We start from the raw sequence: 13,543 nt of genomic DNA, 5'->3' as shown, positions 1-13,543 counted from the left end.
TTAGTGGTTGATTTAGTCAAGCGAATCAAGAATTGGTTGATTGATTGGTGATTTGCAGAATTTAAATTGCATTGAAAGTAAAGAGAGCAAGAAATAAATTGCTGAATCTTAAAGAACAAGAAATTAAATGGCAGAAACTTAAAGAGCAAGAAATGTAAATTGCAAGAATCTTAAATGACAAGAAATGTAAATGGATTAAAATGTAAAGGGGATTGGGACTTGGATTTGCAGGAATTAAACAAGAGAAATTAATTTGCATCAAACAGAAGAGTAAATGGGAATTGGGATTTAATTGAATTCAAACAGACAAGCAAAATAAACAAATAAAGCAAGAACAGAAAATTGAAATGGTAAAATGAGATCTCAGGACCCAGAGACTAGAAAACCAAGTCTAGATCTCAATGCCTTCCTAGATCCAACAAAAACAATAGCAAGAGAATTGTAAATTGCAAAGGTAGTAGATGAGAAGCAAGTAACCGAAATGGAAATTCAATAGCAGTGAAAAATAAACAAGATCCAAGGTGAGATTGAAACAGAATTTCTTCAATTCTTCAACCCAAGATCCAAGACAAGTGTAATTGAAATTGAAAGCAATTAAACTAAGAAATTCAAGATCACTCCAGCTCCCTAAACCAAAAAGAAAGCTTTCTAAAAACTAAAAAGGGAAGCCTCCTCAATAACTTGAATTCTAGCCTATTTATACACTTTCTTCAAATGATCTTCAGGCCTTGAGTTGGGCCTTTGCTCTTGGTGGAATTGGGTTGAAAGAGGCCTTGTTTGATTGCTCTTGGAGTTTGAAGAAGAACCAAAGTGAACCAATTGAACCGGTTGAAGTTTTGCAAAAAGTTGGAGTAAAAGTTTGAGCCAAAGTTAGGGGTCTAACTTTGGCTCCAACTTTTCATATCAGTTGGCAAAGTTTTCTGGTTTGAACGTTGGTGCCAAAGTTAGGGGTCTAACTTTGGCTCCAACGTTGGCCCTCCTTAGTGACTCATGGCGCCAACGTTAGCCTCCAAGTTAGGGGTCTAACGTTGGCGCAAACGTTGGCCCTTCTCCCTTAAATTTTCATGCGCCAACGTTAGCCTCCAAGTTAGGGGTCTAACGTTGGTGCAAGCTTTTGGTGGCCAGAGAGGAGTTCTTATGCCAACGTTAGCCTCCAAGTTAGGGGGCTAACGTTGGCGCAAACGTTGGGTGCATAGTGAGTAGCATTCATGTGCCAACGTTAGCCTCCAAGTTAGGGGGCTAATGTTGGCGCAAACTTTGAGTGCCCAGGGAAGAAATTTGCTACTTCTAACGTTAGCCTTCAAGTTAGGGGTCTAACTTTGAGGCTAACTTTTCACCCAAAGTTTGTGCTGAAGTTTGGGGGCTAACTTTAAGTCCAACTTTTTGCTTCCTGGTTCAATTTCACTTGTTTCATTGTCCTCTCTTTGCTTCTAGCCATTCCTTCTTACTTCAACCTTTCTCCAAGCTATCTTCACCTATCATTAGTCAACCAAACACATCAAAGCTATGCTCAAAATCATAAGGTGTTCAATCTATCATAATATGCAACAATTATAGCATAAAACCTCATGAATTTGCATCAATTCACATATGGTTGATTAAATTAAAGGAATCATGAAAATCTATCCAATTGACTTGCTTATGGCTCAAGAAAGTGCATAATTCAAGTGAAAACAAAAGAAAAAGACTAGTGAAACTAGGCTAAGATGACTTGTCATCACATACAGCTTGCCATGGAAAGGAATATGAAGAATTAGATGAAAGCAGTAGGAAAGCAGAGATTCAACAGGAACAAGCATCTCTATGCACTTATCTGAAATTCCCACCATTGAATTACATAAGTATTTTTATCTTTATTTTAATGATTTATTTATTATTATTTTTGAAAACCATTATAATCATTTAAATTCGCCTAACTGAGATTTACAAGATGACCATAGCTTGCTTCATACCAACAATCTCTGTGGGATCGACCTTTACTCACGTAAGGTATTACTTGGACGACCTAGTGCACTTGCTGGTTAGTTGTGCAGAGTTGTTATAAAGTGTAATTCACGTTTGAGAGTGCTACCAAGTTTTTGGCGCCATTGTTGACGATCAAAATTTCGTGCACCACCATTGTCGGGAATTGATTTTGTATCGACAATGAGTAAATTAGAGGATAACTAGATTGAGTAATTTTATTTTGTTTTGTTTATTTTGTTTTTGTTATTTACTTCCAGTATCAGCAATTTTCTTTTATTATTTCCTTTTGCTTTATTTCCTTAGTTATTTACATGTCTGTTCCACTAATCCACTAACTGTTTGATAAATTGCGTCACTCACACTAATAGTAATTTTAACAAGAGTGATTTCTTCACTTTTCTCTTGCTTGTGTGATCTGCTGATTGTATGACATGTAGAAGAAGAGGAGCTTCAACCTCCTTTGAATCTGAACCTGAGAGGACCTTCCTTAGATTAAGGAGGGTAGCAAGAGGGAAGGAGGTTATTGGTGCAGAGGAAGAAGAGGATAACTTATAGATAGACATGGAAGAAAACATGGAGAACCACCATAAGGAGGAGACACATAACCATGCCAGAGAAGGTGTAGCAAACCATGTTGGGTAGGAGAGAAGAGTTCTAGACTCTTACATTAATCCAAATCCAGGAAATTGTGGAAGTAGCATCCAAAAACCAACCATACATGCCAATAACTTTGAATTGAAACCTCAATTCATCACTCTTGTTCAGAACAATTGCTCATTTGGAGGAGGTGCCCAAGAAGACCCTAATCAACACTTAACCACCTTCCTGAGGATATGTGATACTGTGAAGTCTAATGGTGTTCATCCCGACACCTATAGATTGCTTTTGTTCCCCTTCTCGCTTAGGGACTGTTCATACCCTGACCGGGCTCCTCCAAACTCGGTCAGTTTATAAAAGGTCCGACCTCGTCCTAAGGCTCACGCCTAAAGGTCAGACCTCGGACGAATAAAGCAAGGGAAGGCCCATCAAAAGGAACGCAGCCCAAACCTAAAGGCCAAAAAGGCCTAGCAAAGGCGGTTCCACAAAGATAGGGATAAAACTCCCGAAAGATAAGATAAGATAAGAATATCTTATCCAGGGAAGATCACGGCCAACTACTATAAATACACTGGAGCACCCAGGTATGGCATTCATTCCACATTCTACATATATCTGCTTGGACCCATGCTAACTTAAGCATCGGAGTGTCATTGCAGGTACAACCACCAACCACTACGCATATCAAAGCTCGGGTCCCTGAACCCCCACCTCGGGCCTCTCCAGACGACCGAGCTACACGTTTCAGGTAACCCTCGGAACATTGGCGCCGTTGCCGGGGAACCTGGAAGTCATCCCTCTATCATGGCGGACGACCCTCTCAACAATGACCACGCTGCATCTGAACAAGAGGACGAAATTGACACCGGAGAACGACCGGACAGCCCTCTATCACCACGCACTCCAGGAGGAAACAAACAGAATCACCCAAAGACATCACTCCCAAACAAAGATCCACAAAGTTCCGAAAAAGATAAGAACTCGGAGATTCTAGAAACAGTCTGGGCACAACAAGACCGACTGAAACAACTCGAAGAGGACATAAAGAAGCAGAAAGAAACTGAACAAGATCTGAGAAGGGAGACCCGAAAGCGCAGAGAATTAGAAGAAAAACTGCGGAAAATAGAGGTCAACCTAACAGAACGCGGCACCACCCCCGAAGGCAACCATGATCCCTTCACTCGAGAGATCATGAAGGAGAAGGTACCGCGAAACTTCAAACCACCCGATATGGATCTCTACGACGGCACCACCGATCCAAGTCACCACCTCAGCAACTTCAGAAGCAGAATGTATCTAGTCGACGCCTCCGACGCGATTCGGTGCAAAGCCTTCCCCACCACTCTCACCAAGTCAGCCATGAAGTGGTTCGACAACCTGCCACCCAGATCAATCACCAGCTTCGAAGACCTAACCAAAAAATTCCTAACAAGGTTCTCTATTCAAAAGGACAAGACAAAACATGCCCCCAGTCTACTCGGGATCAAGCAAGGTAACCAAGAAACTCTCCGAGAATACATGGAGCGATTCAACAAAGCCTGCCTGGACATACAACACTTGCCCACTGAAGCAGCCATCATGGGACTAACAAACGGCCTAAAAGAGGGACCGTTTAGCCAATTCCTATCCAAACGATACCCGACCTCCCTATACGAGGTGCAGGAGCGGGCAGAAAAATATATCAACATGGAGGAAACCTCCCAGCTAAGAGACTCTTCTAGGAAGGAATCAACCTACCCACTCCGAGATCGGGATCGGGAACAGAAGAAAAAAGACCCCAACTCGGACAAGCCACGGAAGTACCACAACTACACCCCCCTCCGAGTCTCCCTGGTAGACGTCTACAGAGAAGTATGCCACACCGAAAAGATCCCACCGCCCCGACCGCTAAAACACAAGAGAGCGGGAAGAGATCGGTCCGAATATTGTGAATATCACAAGCTCTACGGTCATTCTACTAACGACTGCTACGACCTAAAAAATGTTATAGAAAAGCTGGCCAGAGAAGGAAAACTCGACAGATACATAGCAGAGAAAGGAGAAGAGACCAGGAAGAGAAGGCGGGGAGACAACGAAGGTCGGGCCGAACAAACCCCGCGAACCCCTGAAAGACACGTTCACATGATAAATGGAGGTTTTGCAGGCGGAGGAACATCCAGATCCTCGCGAAAAAGACACCTCAAAGAAGTTTATCATGTCCGAGAAGACAGCCCCCTGCCCGAGTTACCTACTATCTCATTTACCCGAGAAGATGCTCAAGGGAGAATTCCCGGGCACGACGATCCAATGGTAGTCACCATTATCCTAGCAAACGCCAACTTACATCGAACCCTGATTGACCAGGGAAGCTCAGCAGATATCCTGTTCAAAACGGCATTCGACAAGCTCGGACTTGAAGAAAAAGAACTAAAGGCCTATCCCACCGACCTATTTGGGCTAGGGGATACCCCGATCCATCCCTTAGGATACATCCCGCTACACACTACCTTTGGAAGAGGCGAGCAATCTAAAACATTAAGCATCGACTACATTATAGTCGACGTCACTTCGGCATACAATGCCCTCATTGGGCGACCAACCCTAAACAGACTGGCAGCTATAGTCTCGACCCCACACCTCTGTATGAAGTTCCCTACCGCAAAAGGAATCGCTACCCTAAAAGGCGACCAAAAACTAGCGCGGCGATGCTACAACGAAAGCCTGAGCCTAAAAGGGAAGGAGGTCAACTCGATAGAACTCGGACGAGTGCAGTCCCGAGAAGATCTTCGACCACAACAGAGGGAGAGACTGAAAAAGTCCAGATTGGAAACACACCTGAAAAATAACAACATAGGAGCAAACCTCGAAGCAGGCCTAAAAGAGGAACTCATAACCCTCTTAAGGGAGAATTCCGACCTCTTCGCCTGGAAAGCCTCCGACATGCCAGGCATAAGCCCCCTGATGTGCCATAAGCTATCAGTATACCCGGGATCCAGACTGTTCAACAAAGACGCCGGAAGCTCGGACCCGAGCGCATGCAAGCAATAGAAGAACCCTCTTAAGGGAGAATTCCGACCTCTTCGCCTGGAAAGCCTCCGACATGCCAGGCATAAGCCCCGACCTGATGTGCCATAAGCTATCAGTATACCCGGGATCCAGACCTGTTCAACAAAGACGCCGGAAGCTCGGACCCGAGCGCATGCAAGCAATAGAAGAACAAGTACAAGCACTGCTAGATGCAGGGTTCATTAGGGAAGTAAAACCCCCTATGGCTCGCAAACGTGGTTCTGGTAAAAAAGCCATACCAAACATCGACGCTTGGTAGTCCTCAGGCTACAGATACTCTCCTTCATGGACGCATACTCGGGATACATCAAATCCCAATGTACGGACCCGACCAAGAAAAGACCTCGTTCATAACCCCAAGGGCAAACTACTGCTACGTAGTAATGCCCTTCGGGCTGAAGAACGCAGGGGCAACCTACCAGAGGCTAATGAACAAGTGTTCTCAGAGCACATCGGACTACAGCTAGAGGTGTACGTCGACGACATGCTGGTAAAGACACAAAGACAGAAACTTGCTGACCGACCTTACCAGCGTCTTCGGCACCCTCAGAAACACAACATGAGACTTAACCCGACGAAAGTGCACCTTCGCTGCAGAAGCCGAAAGTTCTTAGGCTTCATGCTGACTCAAAGGGGCATCGAAGCAAACCCGGACAAATGCCAAGCGATACTCAATATGAAGAGCCCGACGTGTGTCAAAGAAGTACAACAACTGAATGGAAGGCTAGCCGCCCTATCAAGATTCTTGGCAGGATCAGCAATAAAGTCACTACCTCTCTACTCACTCCTAAAGAAAGGGAAACCCTTCTCATGGACCCCGGAGTGCGAAAAAGCCTTTCAAGAATTCAAGGAATTCCTCGGGCAGCCACCAAACCTAACCCGACCTTTAAAGAAAAAAACGCGTATTATACCTCTCGGTTGGACATCGAGCAGTCGCTTCAGCATTAATACGAGAAAATGACCAAGGACAACACCCCATATACTTTGTAAGCAAGGCACTACAAGGGGCCGAATTAAACTATCAGAAGATAGAAAAATTCGCCTACGCCCTAGTATTCACAGCTCGGAGGCTCCGTCCCTACTTTCAAGCCCACACCATCAAAGTCCGGACAAACCAACCCATGAGACACATCCTCCAAAAACAGACCTGGCAGGGCGAATACTGCAATGGGCGGTGGAACTGTCCGAGTTCGACCTCCACTGAAACCGGACTGCCATAAAATCTCAGTATCTAGCCGACTTCATCGCAGAATACACTGAGACCCCTGGAACCCCACTCTCATGGAACCTGTATGTCGACGGGTCCTCAAACAAAACTGGAAGCGGAGCCGGGGTTATACTCGAAAGCGACCAAGGAACGCAGATAGAACTATCCCTAAAATCCGAGTTCCAGGCCTCGAACAACCAAGCCGAATACGAGGCCCTACTAGCAGGTCTAAAGCTAGCCGAAGAGGTCGAAGCCCAGAAAATCACGATCTTCAGCGACTCCCAGGTCATCACATCACAAGTAAATGGAAGCTACCAGGCCAAAGACCCAACTATGAAAAAATACCTGGACCAAACACAGGCACAATTACGCCACTTTCCGGAGACACAGATCCAGCACATACCTCGGGAACAAAACGCCCGGGCAGACGCCCTCTCAAAGCTTGCCAGCACCAAGCCCGGAGGCAACAACAGAAGTCTCCTCCAGAAACCTTACAATCTCCCTCCGTGCTAAGAGAGAAGAAACGCTAAATATATCCGACCAACAGCAAGGATGGATGACCCCCATACTCAGCTACCTGAAGTCAGGAACTCTCCCCGCCGAAAGAAAGGAAGCTAAAAGACTCACGAAAGACGCCCAGAATTATACACTAATTCACGACGTATTTACAGAAGAGGATTCGCAAACCCCCTCCTTAGGTGCGTCCCGACCTCAGAACAAAGAGCGTCCTCGAAGAAGTCCACGGAGGCATGTGTGGGAACCACCTCGGAGCTCGGGCATTATCCAAGAAAGTAGTCCGAGCCGGGTTCTACTGGCCAACTTTGCAAAGAGACGCAACGGAGTTTGTGAAAATATGCCCCCCCTGCCAAAAACACGCCAATTTCCACAAAGCACCACCCGAAGACCTTATCAGCATCACCGCACCATGGCCCTTCGCAAAATGGGGACTTGACCTACTCGCCCGTTCCCCCAAGGACCGGGACAAGTCAAATACCTCATAGTAGGGGTCGACTACTTCACAAAGTGGATCAAAGCTGAACCCTTAGCCACCATTACGGCTCAGAAAAGCCGCAAATTCCTATACAAAAACATTGTCACAAGGTTCGGAGTCCCCTACTCCATTACAACAGACAATGGAACACAGTTCACGGACACAAGTTTTCAGAACTTGGTGGCCGAACTAAAAATCAAACAGCAATTCACCTCAGTCGAGCACCCACAAGCCAACGGACAAGCAGAGGCCGCAAATAAAGTCATCTTGGCCGGGTTAAAACGAAGACTCCAAGAGGCCAAAGGAGCATGGGCCGAGGAGCTCCCCCAGGTATTATAGGCATATCGGACAACTCCACACTCTACAACGGGAGAATCGCCATTCCGACTAGCTTACGGGATGGAGGCAATGATTCCTATCGAAATAGATGAAGGGTCACCCAGAGTCATCTTCTACAACGAAGAAGGTAACCCGCAGGCACAAAAGAAAGAACTCGACCTCCTCCCCGAGGTCCGAGAAAGAGCCCGGATCCGGGAAGAAGCCTTGAAACGGCGAACGGCCCTCAGATACAATCAGAAAGAAATAAAACGAAGCTTCTCCACTCACGACCTAATTCTAATCCGAAATGACATCGGAACACAAAAGTCGGGAGAAGGAAAGCTAGCTGCAAACTGGAAAGGACCCTACAAAGTAACAGAAGTCTTAGGAACAGGCTATTACAAGATATCCGACCTAGAAGGCAATGAGCTGCCCAGGACCTGGCACGCCTGTAATCTAAGACGGTACTACAGCTAGAAAAATTTGACCCGAGGTGTACTCTTTTTCCCTACAAGGGTTTTTTAATGAGACACCCGGTCAAGTAAGGCACCCGACCTAGTCAAGGGTAAACACTCTGTAAATATTCTTTCTTTTTTAATACTAATCAAATTTTTTCTTTTGTTCTTCCTCGTGATGAAACAAATCCTGAAAAAGTACCCCGCCAAGGCGCATTAATTTATGCTCGACAAAACGCAAAAAATCATTGCCGAGAGACCACACAAGGTCGGCAAAGATAAAAGCGACGAGGTTCAAATTAATGTGAGAAGTTATAAAGTAACTCTAAAAAAAGGCTCAAAAAGCCAAATAAAAAGAGATTACAAAAATAACTTAAAAGACCGACCAATGACAAGGTCGGACCCAACAAAGGGTGTACTCGACCGCCCAACCCGAGGTCCGAGAAAAAGCCCGGACCCGAGAAGGAAGCCTTAACACGGCAAAAACAAAGATTTTGAAAACGCTTACTAAAAAGTTGCTATACAAAAAACAACTAAAAAGTACAAGCGAAAAAACGAGATCAAAAGGAAAAAACAAAAAGTTTTAAAGAAAAAAGCGCTAGCTAAAAGGTTGTTATCCAAAAAACAACTAAAAAGCATAAAAGCGGAGCAAAAAGTCAAAACGCGAACAAAAACACCGCATAATAAGCTAAAAAGTTACTACAAGTAGCTAAAAGCAAAAAGGGTGTCCAAAGCATTCACAGAAACCATCCAAAAACAAAAGAGCCCACAGGCCGGGCAAAAAACCAAAAGATAAAAAGGATTGCAGAGAATCAAAGATCCTTTCCGGACGCCACATCAACAGAAGGCTGCGGAAGAAACATAGAAATCGGGACAGCATCGACGGCACCGTCATCTCGATTTAAAACCTCCACACCAGATCCATCCCCGGCCAAAGGTGAAGTCGGGTTTACAACTGGAACTTTGGGGTCGGACACCGGAACTTTGGGGTCGGTCACCGGAACCTCATCCTCGTTGGGAGCAGAAACAATCTTTCCCTCCACAACAACGTTATCCGTACTGAATAAACTCAGATCCAGGTCAGGAGCAAGAACCCGGACCTGAGCCTTCAAATTTTCATACATAGCATCCATACCCTTAGCCACATGCCCTTCTAGCTCGTAAAAATCATCCTGAGCAGATCGCAACTTCTCCTTTGTCTCCACAAGCTCGGCAAGTGCCCGAGTATAATTCTCCTTCGCCGCCTTCGCCATCTCCTCGGACGAACTCGCCGCCGCCACAGCCGCGGTAGCTTTAGCTTTCTCCTTCTCCAAAGACTCCTCCAGCTCAGCAATCCTAGCAGCCTTCAGTTTACTAATTCTCTCGAACTCAGACTGAGCTTTCTCAAGTCGGGAACTGGTCGCACCAATAGGGGATTTCTTGAACTCCCGGGCAATAGCGGCATGAAGACTAGCCATCCGGACACAGCTCCGCGCCATATACTGAAAATGGTGCTCCATAGACACATCATCAGTAGAAATAAAAGTCTGAGGGAGAATATGCTGCTCAACCCAACCAAGAGCATCGAAATCCTTGTCATTAAAACCCGCAGGCTCTTGAGAGGTCTTCTGTTTCTTGGGAGGAGGACCCGAGGACGAAGGAGGAGAAGAGTAGCAGGTCCAGATGTCGGAGGATCTTGATTTACAGGTCGGAACTGGGGAGTCGGAATAGTCTTCGACCGAGTAGTGACACCCACAGTAGTCTTCTTCGGAGAAGATCGGGCAGAAGCCTCCACAGCCTCAATATTTCGAGCGGCCACAGACTTCTTCGTCCGACGAAGGTACTTCATGGAATCCGCCTGAGAAGACATCTCTGCAGAAATAAAAGAAAAGGATTACCACAACAGAAAAATCCACCAAAACAAACAAAGCCAGAATACTGAAAAAGATGAGTCTCGGAGAGGTCGGGAACTACCTAACTCGGAACGGAGAAGGCTTGGATCTCCCAACATTTCTTCGTGTCCAAGTGAGGTGCCCGACCCCATAAACTGCTTACCACACCCACAAAAGCCTGCTCCACCTCATCTAGACTCTCAAAGGTATACTTAGTAGACACTACATTCTCCTGCCAACAAAGAGGAAAAGAAGGCTCCCCACTCTCATCTAGATAGAAAGGTCGGACGTCTCCAGTAGCCCGGACCTTGAAATAAAAGTTCTTAAAATCGTGAAAGGACTCATCATACAGGGTACAAAACTTCCTTCCCTGGTTAGCCCTAAACGAGACCCAAGATACCTTTCCTCCACCCGACCCCGGCTTCGTCAACACAAACAATAGGAAAAAAGAGAAATAGAGGGAGCAACGCCCAAAACTGACACAAAAGTTGAAACAGCTTTAAAAACGCCCAAGAATTTGGATGGAGCTGCGTAGGGGCAAGATTACAAGACCATAACACCTCAGACTCCAGGTCGGTAAAGGGAAGTCGGACACCCAGCTTAGAGAAAAAACAATCATAAGCATAAAAGAAGAGCTTCTCGGAACTATCTAGGGCGGAAAGCACACTCTCTCCTCGGAATCCGGGGCCACTAGTTCATAATCCCTCCAGACTCTCTATTTTCACATATGCTACAGTGCCTACGGAACCTAGCTAAATACTCAGAAGGGACTTTTAGAGGAAGAGGGTCTACCCAACCAAGACCACTTGGAATCTTGGTCGACATCGCTTGAAGAACCTTTCGAGACATAAAATTCTTACCTACAAAGAAGAATACAACAGCAAGCAAAATCACATAAAGAAGACAGCAAAAAAAAACCCATTCAGCAAAACCCGAAACAAAAATGCCAGAGAACAAAAAAGAGCCCCCCCCATATGCAAACAACAACGGCGGCGCCTCTTTTTGGGGCAACCCAGGCATAAAGAAAAAAAAGAAACAAACAAGAGCCACACAAAGAACAGAAGCATATGATCACAAGAAAAAGAAACATGGGAACAAACCTGGAGGAAAGAAAACGAAGGCGAAGAGCTCCGAAGCAAGGAAACGAAACGGCGGCGCAGAAGAACCCCGGAAAGACGCACGGAAAGATTCGGGGAAGAAGAACAAAGAGAGAAGAAGCGATGCTCGAAAAAGGAGATGGCAAAACTTAGAAAAAACAGGAAAAGGAGCAGAATAAACGAAGAAAAAGGAAGGGAGCAAATAATGCCTTCACAGAGCACGAACGGAAATCGAGGAGAAACGGTAAAATGCAATAAATGCAGGAACGGCCATTTTTGAAATTTGAAAAACTACTATGCCCGAGATCGACCTCCCAAAAAGGACGAACTCGGGCAGGGGCACTGTTCATACCCTGACCGGGCTCCTCCAAACTCGGTCAGTTTATAAAAGGTCCGACCTCGTCCTAAGGCTCACGCCTAAAGGTCGGACCTCGGACGAATAAAGCAAGGGAAGGCCCATCAAAAGGAACGCAGCCCAAACCTAAAGGCCGAAAAGGCCTAGCAAAGGCGGTTCCACAAAGATAGGGATAAAACTCCCGAAAGATAAGATAAGATAAGAATATCTTATCTAGGGAAGATCACGGCCAACTACTATAAATACACTGGAGCACCCAGGTATGGCATTCATTCCACATTCTACATATATCTGCTTGGACCCATGCTAACTTAAGCATCGGAGTGTCATTGCAGGTACAACCACCAACCACTACGCATATCAAAGCTCGGGTCCCTGAACCCCCACCTCGGGCCTCTCCAGACGACCGAGCTACACGTTTCAGGTAACCCTCGGAACAGGGACAAAGCATCTAAATGGCTAGAATTCTTTCCAAGGGAGAGTCTAACGACTTGGGAAGATGTGGTGAACAAGTTCTTAGCGAGATTCTATCCTTCTCAAAGAGTCAATAGATTGAGGGCTAAGGTCTAAAAATTTAGGCAACAAAATGGTGAGACTCTCTATAAAGCATGGGAGAGGTACAAAGACTTGACAAGAAGGTGCCCACCAGACATGTTCAATGAATAGGTGCAGCTACACATTTTCTATAAAGGCTTGTCATATGAATCAAAGAACGCATTGGATCACTCTTCAGGGGGATCTCTAAACAAGAAAAAGACCATTGAAGAAGCCATAAACATCATAGAGACTGTGGCTAACAATGAGTTTTTCTATGCCTCTGAAAGGAGCAACAACCGAGGAGTAATGGAGCTAAATTATATGGATGCATTGCTAGCTCAAAACAAGATGATTACCAAGCAATTGGCTGACCTTACCAAGCAGATGGAAAGGAATCAAGTTGCAGCAATCACCACTCAACCACTAGCTCAAGAAGGAGTGAATACAGAGGAAGGAGGTAACTGGGAACAAGCGAATTATGTTGGAAACTCATCCAGACAGTCCTACGATCCATATTCTAAGACTTACAATCCTGGTTGGAAGAATCACCCAAATTTTGGGTGGAAAAACCAGCAAGACCAAGGCCAGGAGTAGAGGCGTCACAACCCCAACCAAAACAACAATGCAGCCTATCAACATTCAACTCAAAGGCCATATCAACACCCACCCAACAACTCTTCTCAACATCCATATCAAACCCAAAATGGCCATTCTCAACCCTCTAACCTCAACTCACCATCGTCATCTGAAGATAGACTCTCCAGGATTGAGACTCTACTTGAAGGCATATGCAAGGAAGTTCAGGACAATAGAGTGTTCAAGGATGAAGTACGAGCTAATATAAAAAATCAGGGAGACACGATCAAGAGGCTTGAATCCCAAGTAGGATATCTTTCTCAGCAGATTCCTAAGCCTACTGACGGCTTCCCAATTGATACTGAGAAGAATCTTCGAGGAGAAACAAAGAAGGTAAGATGGGAAGAGTACAAGGTGATCACTATAAGAGATGAGGAGAGTCTGGAAGAAGTGAATAAACTATCAGGGCACTCTCAAGGCATTCTAAAAGAGAATTAAGAAGAGAAGGACCAAGAAACTGATGCTATAC

Source organism: Arachis stenosperma, chromosome 6 (assembly GCF_014773155.1).
Source record: "Arachis stenosperma cultivar V10309 chromosome 6, arast.V10309.gnm1.PFL2, whole genome shotgun sequence".
Taxonomy (NCBI): Eukaryota; Viridiplantae; Streptophyta; class Magnoliopsida; order Fabales; family Fabaceae; genus Arachis; species Arachis stenosperma.
The sequence above is the reverse complement of the archived record's forward strand: the minus strand, read 5'-3'. Positions refer to the sequence as shown.